This window comes from Myotis brandtii, unplaced genomic scaffold (genome assembly GCF_000412655.1).
Source record: "Myotis brandtii unplaced genomic scaffold, ASM41265v1 scaffold157, whole genome shotgun sequence".
NCBI lineage: Eukaryota > Metazoa > Chordata > Mammalia > Chiroptera > Vespertilionidae > Myotis > Myotis brandtii.
In genome coordinates, this window is record NW_005355708.1 from 5620846 (window position 1) to 5630036 (window position 9191).

The 9191-nt window shown below is 51.0% G+C and overlaps 1 protein-coding gene and 1 long non-coding RNA gene across 2 annotated transcripts in view; one reads left to right on the forward strand and one right to left on the reverse strand.

The window, feature by feature from the left end:
* MLLT6 (myeloid/lymphoid or mixed-lineage leukemia; translocated to, 6) overlaps window positions 1–9191 on the reverse strand; it is a 44107-nt gene that overhangs the window by 29736 nt on the left and 5180 nt on the right. The gene's annotated exons all lie outside the window — the stretch shown is intronic.
* LOC106725359 overlaps window positions 1–9191 on the forward strand; it is a 12401-nt gene that overhangs the window by 1428 nt on the left and 1782 nt on the right. The window contains exon 2 of the long non-coding RNA XR_001361236.1: window positions 8629–8757. This is a non-coding gene — a long non-coding RNA (uncharacterized LOC106725359). The remainder of the gene's footprint in view (window positions 1–8628; window positions 8758–9191) is intronic.

The following is a 9191-nucleotide window of genomic DNA, read 5'->3' on the forward strand; positions in this document are numbered from 1 at the left end:
AGGCTGGAGGGTGTGGAGGTTTCGCTTCTGCTAGCGGCCGGGGGCTCGCTGCGCAGGTCCCCGCGGCCGGCGACACACCCTCTCATTAGAAAGCCCCGAGCTCCGGGAAGGGACTGCGCTGGCGCCCGCGGACTGGCGTTTCGTTTGCGTCTCTTTTGCATACTGATTTCTTCCCCGAAAGCACAGCTTCTGACCTTGGGGGTGTCCAGAGAGGTTAAGTTACTTTCCCGAAGTAACCCAGCCAGGAAGAGGCTCCAGGTGGTTTACCTGGCCGTGCAGGAAAGCCTGGCGTGGCCTAATAGAAAGAAAGAGGCGGCGCTAGAGCCAGAGAGACCTGGGTTCGAGACCCATCCTCGCTACTTACTGGCTTTGACCATGGGTTACTCATGTCTTATTTTTAAAAATATTTTTTTATTGATTTCAGAAAGGAAGGGGGAGAGAAAGAGAAACGTCAGTGATGAGAGAGAATCATTGATTGGCTGCCTCCTGCCCACCCTCTACTGGGGGTCGAGCCTGCAACCAGGGCTTGTGCCCTTCAGTCCGCAGGCAGACGCTCTATCCACTGAGCCAAACGGGCTAGAGCACTGATGTCTCATCTCTGACCCTCGGTTTCCCCATCTCAGAATGGGGAAGGTGATAGCTAGTGAGCAATGACACTGTTAAGTGCCCGGCAGGGGAAGGGTGAGGGTGATTTCCCCGTCAAAGGTTATGACTCCGAGGAGGTCTCTCCTAGGCCTAGTTGGGTGTGAGGGTGGGTGTACTGGTTCTTTCCTATGCGAGCGGGATGGATACTCAAAGAGGAACTGGTGGGAGTGAGGGGATTCCCCAGGCATCAGGGGGCCAGTCCTCAAGATTATTGTAAATAGTGACTCTGCAGGGGTGGGTTTTTGTGTGTGTGTGTTTCTTTTTCTCAAGAAGAGCACAATGCCCTGACCGGTTTGGCTCAGTGGATAGAGCGTCGGCCTGCGGACTGAGGAGTCCTAGGTTCGATTCCAGTCAAGGGCATGTACCTTGGTTGCAGGCACATCCCCCGTGGGGGGTGTGCAGGAGGCAGCTGATCAGTGTTTCTCTCTCATCGATGTTTCTAGCTCTCTATCCCTCTCCCTTCCTCTCTGTAAAAAATCAATAAAATATATTTTACAAAAAAGAAGAGCACAATGCTTAATGTCAAATCCTGCCTCTGCCGTTAGCTAGCAGTGTGACACAGTCTTTGCTACCTTGGTTTGTCAATCTGTAAAATGGGGATAATTGGATCCCGTCCTCCAATCTACGGGGCTTTGGCAGCTCTAGCCAGCCAAGGTCCCAGCAAGTGCTTTAAGAGTTGTGAGTGAGCCCTTTAGGGAGTTAAGATGGATAGAAAGGGAAGAGGTTCGTGGTGTGAGGTAGCCATCTACCCAAACTTTTCCCACAGTTATCTGGAATCTGGTTCCAGCCCTGCGCCCAGCCAGCTGTGTGACCTTAGGCAAAGCAGTTGCCCTCTCTGGCATTTGGCCGGGGGACTGGATCTTGAAATTCCCTTGGGGTTCACATTCTGTGGTCGATGACTCTGCTCTTGGGGAAGTTTCCCAGCTGGTGGATGACAGATGAACAGCAAATTTGCCTGCTGCGTTCCTCTTTCCCACCAGTTCCTCTTGAAGTCTAATCTTTTAAATTGAAAAAGTTGTATTATTTGCCTGGCCGGTGTGGCTCCGTGGTTGAATGTTGACCCATGAACCAAGAGGTCACTGATTCAATTCCTGGTCAGGGCACATGCTCGGGTTGCAGGCTCAATTCCCAAAAGGGGGCCTGCAGAAGGCAGCCGATCAATGATTCTCTGTCATCATTGATGTTCTATCTCTCTTCCTCTCCCTTCCTCTCTCTCTAAAATCAATAAAAACATCTGTAAAAAAAGAAAGTAGTCTTATTTAGTCTTTCAGCAAACACTTCATTGAGTCATCATCAACGGGCCATAGGAGCTACATAGAAAGCACCTGGGATGGTGGGAGTGACAGACATACTGCATAGAGACATAACTTCAATTCAGGGCAATAGTTCTAAGAATGACGCTGACACGGGCAAGAAGGAAGTAACTGTTTATGGAGTCAGGGAAGGCCTGAGCTGGGACCAAGTAGGTGGAGGAGGGTCTGCAGGCAAATAAGGAGCAGGAGAGCATTCTTGGGGCGTGGGGGTGAGGAGACAGCACGGTCAAAGGTACAGAGGTAGGGCTCTGGCCAGGTAGCTCAGTTGGTTAGAGCATCGTCCCGGGATGCCAAGGTTGCGAGTTCGATCCCCAGTCAGGGCACATACAAGAGTCAACCAATAAATGCAAAAACGAGTGGGACAACAAATCGATGTTTCTCTCTCTCCCTCCCTCCCTCCCTCCCTCCCTCTCAAATCAGTCAATTAAAAAATAAATAGGCACAGAGGTAGGAAACAGCAAAGTGTGCATTGAAGTTAAATAAGAAGAAAGGTATTATCATAAGCTTTACTTCATGAGTGCATAGGTGAGCCATATGGTCAAACTCCTTACACCCCGCGGCAGGGACACTACAACTTTTAGCGCAGGACTTCACCTGCTATGACATTGTGTCGCCTTTCACCTGTATCTGTGATGAAGGGAAACGAGACCAGAAGCAGCCTTCAGAGAGGTCTGTGAAGTATGTGTAGTAGGAGAGCAGGAGGGGGGTGGCTAGAGGATGACTGTGAGGCAAGAGCCAGATTAAGGGGAACTTGGCTATTTTGCCAAGGAGTTTGTGTCCATCTCCCACTCCCTTCCTCTCTCGGAAGTCAATAAAAACATATCTTTTTAAAGAGGAGGAAGCAATGCCAGAGTCACATGCTATTGAGAGATGGAGGGAGGGACCTTCTGCAAGGAGGAGGTCCCTGGTGACCTCAGCTGGGAAGTTCCAGGCACTGGTGGGGGTGGTGGGGGCCGCACTGGGACAAGGCGATGAGAAGGGAGGAAACAGTAGAGCACAGTGCTAGGGAGGTGGGAGGGTCAGCAGGCAAGGATGGCCACCAGCGGTGGGGATGAGGATGATGATGACAATAGGGATGACAACAGCTCGCTTTTTAGGAGAACCAATATGCCAGGCACTGTGCTAAGCAGCCAGCATGCTCCTTGCAACACTGAGATGGGTTCTGTTCTTGTTCCCATTATATATATTTTTAATAGAGAGGAAGGGAGAGGGAGAGAGAGAGATAGAAACATCAATGATGAGAGAGAATCATGGATTGGCTACCTCCTGCCCACCCTCTACTGGGGATCCAGCTCACAACCCCGGGCATGTGCCCTTGACCAGAATTGAACCTGGGACCCTTCAGTCCACAGGCTGACACTCTATCCACTGAGCCAAACCAGTGAGGGCTTGTTCCCATTTATATAGGAAAGAAAACAAGCTCAGAGAACACACCCAGTAGGTGCAGAAGCGGGATCTAAACCTTGACTTTAACCACAGGGTCAGTCTGAATGAAGGGGGCTGGTCTGAGGCTAGTTCAGAACTCACTCCCTCCTTCTCCCCAGTCCTCTCCCTGTGTGACAGTCACTTATTTAGGCCACCACTATTTGTTGACCTCTACTGTGTGCCAGATAACGGGCCAGGCACTGGGGATGCAGAATGGATCAAAGCGGCTACAGCCCTGCAGGCACTCGGGGTGGAGAGGAAAGGCTGGCTGGTGGGCAGGCAAACTGCACCATATAGTAGTGTGATAGGTGTTATGGTGGAGGATGGACCACGTACAGAGGCAGCCCTGGAGAAGGAGCTCCAGCCTGGTGAGATGAGAGCAGACGGGAGGGAAGGGATCAGGGCACCCCTCATGTGGCCCAGACTTGACCCCAGGATCCTGAGTTCCTGTGGAAGATGCTGAGTAGATACACATGTTGCAAAGTTCCCTGTGGCCGGGGTGGAGTTGGCAGTCAGAGGGGTTAAGATGGAATAGGAACAACTTCTCAAATGATTGCAAGTGCCAGAGTGTAAGTTTCACAGGGCAGGGATTTGTATGTGTTGTGTTCACTGATGTATCTCAAGCATTCGCCTCAGCTTCTGGCACATAGTAGATGCTCAGTTAATACTCAGTGGATGAATGAACAAGTGAATGGGTGAATGTTTGAGTCTCTCTGGGAGTGAGGAGGGGACCTAGACTGGAGTGTCAATGGGGGTGGAGAGAGGGGCGGTGCAGGGGCTGAAATCTAAAGAAGGGGTGATTGGCAGTTGGCTGTCATGGGGTGGGAGGGTGACTCCCACGTTTCTGACTCCTGAAGAAGGGAGGAGGAGCAGGAGGAGGAGAGAGTTGGTGCGTTCGGGTCAGGGCTTGCTGACTTTGAGGCGCAGTGGACTGTCCCAGATGAGGGCTGGATAATGCTTTCGAAGCACATGCAATATTCTGTCTGCCTCTTCTGCCATATTCTTGATGCGCTGGGAAAATATCTTTGAGCACGGTCAGCAATAGGTGGTAACTGAAGCCCTGGCACGAGTGAGATCACGCTGAGAGGCTTGCAGGTTCGCAGAGCAGAAGGCCCAGGCAACACCTGCATTTATGAGGGAGCAGGGGAGGGAAGCCAGGAAGGGGCATGAGAAGGAGTGTCCAGAGATGGAACCCCAGAAAAAGTGGTGCCGTGGAAACCAGGGAGGAGAGAGGAAGGAGGGAGGGTGCGGCCACAGGGCAGGTGTCTCAGAGAGGCGTGACTGGCCCTGCATGGTGGAGGGAGGCGATGTGCATGTTGGCTGGAGGAGAGGAAGACAATGTGGGTTTTGACAACCTTCCTCGGGGCCGGGTTGTAAGCTAGAGGGAGACGGGACGGCCGTGGGGGATACGAGGGCCGTGAGGCCTGGCCCGTTTTTGGGGACAGTCTCCAGCACAAGGGCTTGGGGGGACCAGCGGGGGCCATTTTGCTTCCCTCAGAGAGAAGGGAAGAAGGGAAGGATGGGGACGGATGAATGTGTGTATAAGACGTTCTCTACTTGATAGCATTATTATTTATTTAAAATAAAAAAGTATTGATTTCAAAGAGGAGAGGGAGAGAGAGCTAGAAACATCAATGATGAGAGAGAATCATCCATCGGCTGCCCCCTGCTGGGGATCGAGCCCACAACCCGAGCACGGAGTCTGGGAATCAAACCAGTGACCTCTGTGTGCATGGGATCCTATTAAACTGTAGGACGGTCAGGTCACCCCTGGCGTCCAAGTCCTCCCAGAGTTCCCACTGTCCTCAGTGGGAAGCCCAAGTCCTTACAGGGGCCTACGAGGTCCAATCCAGTCCGCTGCCCTAGCTCTCCCCCTCGCTCGGGTGCTGCAGCCGCACCACCGGCTCCCTGCTGTTGTGCTGTTTCCTGGGCACCCCGGGCACACTCCTGCCTGCTCCAATAGGCTCTCCTGGACCACGCCAGGTAGCATTGCACCCTGTGCCCTTCCTGCTCACTCCTTACGTGCACTTTTCCAACCTTCTTTATGCTTTCTCTTTGTTCTTAGCCTTCTACAGCACTCACAGTTTATGTCTGTTGTTTATTGTCAATCTCTCCCCTCGAATGTCAGGGCCACGAAGACAAGGATCTTTGTGGATTTTGTTGCTGTTTTCAAGGGCCTAGACCTGTGCCGGGCACAGAGGAGGTGCTCAATCAATATTTACGGAAAGAAGGAATTCTGAGCCTCCGAGATGTGGGCATGTGACCTCAGCCCTGCCAATCTGATGCCTTCATGCTCTGCTCTGCGGGGCAAGTAACCAGAGCAGAGGGAGGTGGGATCCCTCTGGAGGCTTTGTTAGTCGTGCCAGTGGTGTGGTGCCCTGTGCCAGGCCCTGCTGAGAGACAGCCCTGCTTTTTGCTTCTTTGGCTCCACCTCCATGTGGCCCCCCCCCCCCCTTCTCTCTCTCTCTCTCTCTCTCTCTCTCTCTCTCTCTCTCTCTCTCTTTGCTAATAAGTCAGAGCCCGTTTCCTAGGCCCCTGACTGGTTCATTCAGAATCGCTAAGGCCAGTAGCTTTTTGGTCATTGTCCTACTTAGTCTCTCCCTGGCATTTGATCCCCATGACCTGCCTGCATGTCTCACCTCACATTCCTCAGCCGCCTTTGCTGGGGTCCTGTTCCCCTGCCCATCCCACCTGGACCCACATACCTTTCCCAGGAAAAGCTTATCCGCGCCTGCAGTTCCTACCTTGACTTGTGTGCCCATGACGTAGCCCTGACTGCTCTCTAGTCCTAGACCTCCCTTCCCAGGTCTTCTCAGACCACGCCTACTTAGATCTGGTCATGGAGACCCACCCTGTACTCAGCATCTCCCTATCCCTGGACCCACCTTCCTCTTGCAGGTCCCATCTCACTTCACTCTCTTCTGAGATCAAACTTGAGGGTCCTTCTCAGCTCGTTATCTCCTCGTTCCTCTGGATCAGCTGCCAAGTTTTATAAAATCTACCTGTCGCCTGGCAGGTGTGGCTCAGTGGTTGAGTGTTAAACTATGAACCAGGAGGTCATGGTTTGATTCCAGGTCAGGGCGCATGCCCGGGTTGTGGGCTCGATCCCCAGTAGGAGGCATGCAGGAGGCGGCTGATCAATGACTCTCTCATCGTTGATGTTTTTTTTTTCTCTCTCCCTTTCCCTTCCTCTCTGAAATCAATAAAAACATATTTTTAAAAAAAAATCTACCATGTCAACACTCTTAAGTTTCTCTGATTTCTCTAAACACAGTCCTTTCAGCCCTAAGCATCCTTGCAGCTGACCTTGAAAGCTGCCACCCAACTGACCATCTTCCTTGTCACTCTATCCTCCGTGTGGCTCCTGAACTGATCTCTGGACCACACTCTGTATGCTGGGCATTGACTGGGCGGGTTCCAGAATCCACCCTCAGGCAGCTCTCTATCTGAAGGGGAGCCCACACCCCAGAGACAGACAGACTCTTCGCTGAGAGAACAGACAGCCCACCCACCCTATGGCTTCAGTCTCAGGCCCCCTCGAGCCAAGTGACAGATCACGCAGCTCCAGGTTCACACCCACCCTGAAACACAGAAAACAGGCCTCATCAGGATGAATGGAAGAGTGTCCTTGCTTTGAAGGAAATGCCAATGAGGGGTAACTTAAGCTAATTATCGAGTCATGCCGGAAGCCAATTTATAGACATTGTCATGTTACCAGCATCATTTCTTAGCAGAGCGGCTTGGAGGCATCTGGGCAGCTGGGAGCCTCAGCTCATTATCTTCCCCTCCAACCTGCTTGTCTCTTCCTGCATCCCACCCGTGAGTCAGCATCAGCCGGGCCTCCGTTCCCCGCCTCCCCCTGGCCAGTTGCTTACAAATGCTGCTGATTCCGCCTCGAATACCTGTCCACACTTGTGGTCACTGCTTTCCTGAGGTCGTCACCATCCTTTGCTGCGACCCCGGGTGAGTGACGGAGTCTAAGCCTCCATTTTCCTCATCAGTAAAATAGGGTTTTTCTTTAAAACACATTGAACATTTCACTTAGACTGAGTGTGCCAAACACCTAGCAGAGAGCTGGGCTCGGGCTGAGCGTTCCGGAAATGCTCCTTCCTTGTTCGCTTCATGCTTCCTCACCCTTTCCCCTGGCCAAGTGTGATCACATGACTTCCTTTGCTTAAGAGTGGTTTGTAATTGCCCGTCCTACAGGATAAAGTCCAAATTTCTTATCAAGGCCTATGACCCTTTCGCTCTGGTTCTCGCCCACTGCCCTCATCACTGCTCAGCTACACTGACCTCCTCCATTTACTGACTAAAAACATAGTTTGCCCTGGCAGGTGTGGCGTTGTCCTGTGCACGGAAGGGTTGCTGGTTAGATTCAGGTCAGGGCGCATGCCAGGGCTGCAGGCCTGATCCCCCAGTGGGGGTTGTGGGGGGAAGCAGCGGACTGATGTTTCTCTCTCACATTGATGTTTCTCTCTCTTACTCTCCCATCCTCTCTAAAAATCAATAAAACACTCCTTAACAAAACAGTAAAAAACAAATAAAACATAGTCATTTCAAAGTATTGGCTCACAGATTACTTGCTGGTCCTAAAGAAGAAACTTCTCAGCCAAGGAATCAGCGGTCATCAGTGGAGCCCGCCAATCAGCCAATCAGCATCCGAGTGGAGCTGGCAGTGGCGCTCAGGCGCGGGAGGAAGCCTGAATGTAATCAAGCCTGGAGATCTAATTTCCAGTTGACAGGAAGCAGAGGGTACACAACACAACCAGAAGGCAACCAGACAAATCTAGAAGGTGGGACATGGTGTGTGTAATTTACTTAAAATACTTTATTTAGCAATTCAACAACTCAGTGCATAGGGAAGAAGCGCTACTCTAGATTTAAATGAGGCTTAAGAGATATGACCAAATGCAACACGCAGGTCTTATCTAGATCCTGGTGGAAACAAACCAAGTGCGAAAGAAGCATTTTGGGGGGCACCATTTGGGAAATTTGAATATGGGCTGGTTCTTAGATGATTTTAAGGAGTTCTTGTTAATTTTGTAAGGTGTGATGATGATATTGTAGTAAGAAAACTTCCTGAAGTATTTAGGAGCAAACAGTTGTGAAAACTCTAAATCACTTGAAAATATGCCAGTAAAAATGATAAATATGCTAAAATGTTAATAATGATTACCATGACTACCTATCTAGGTAATGGGCATATGGGGTTCATTTCACGATTCTCTACTTTTTTTTTCTTCAGTTCGAAATGTGTATAATGAAAAAATTTAAAATATGGATTTGAGTGCCAACTATGTACTCATCACGGAGCTAAGGCAAAAATCTAATGTGGTCCTTATCTCCCTGAAACATGGAGTGTGTCAGGGGAGAGGTGAGTAATCAATTCATCACACTGATCTATGAACAGTGACAAGTGAATGAAAACGCATGAAGGAAGGAACACAGGTCTCCAGGGGGGATAATGGTGGTAGCTGACCTGGTCACAGCCCGCAGGGGTGGGAGAGGTTTTCTCTGAGGCAGAAATGATTCAGGGGAGCTCAGAATAGGAGCAGGTGTGGGCCAGGCACAGGAGAAGGGCAGTGGGCGGAAGTGCACAGTCAGAAGGAACAGTATGTGCTAAGGTAGGCGAGGAGGGATCTTGTTGCTTTAGGCACTCAAGGTGGTCTGGTGGCTGAAGGGAGAGAGGACAGCACAGGGGAGGTGGAGGGGAGGGGACCCGCTCCCAGATTCACCTGTGAGTCAAGTGAGGGATTGCACTCTTCATTCTGAAGCAAGGGGAAGACATGAAACGGTTTTAAACGGGCG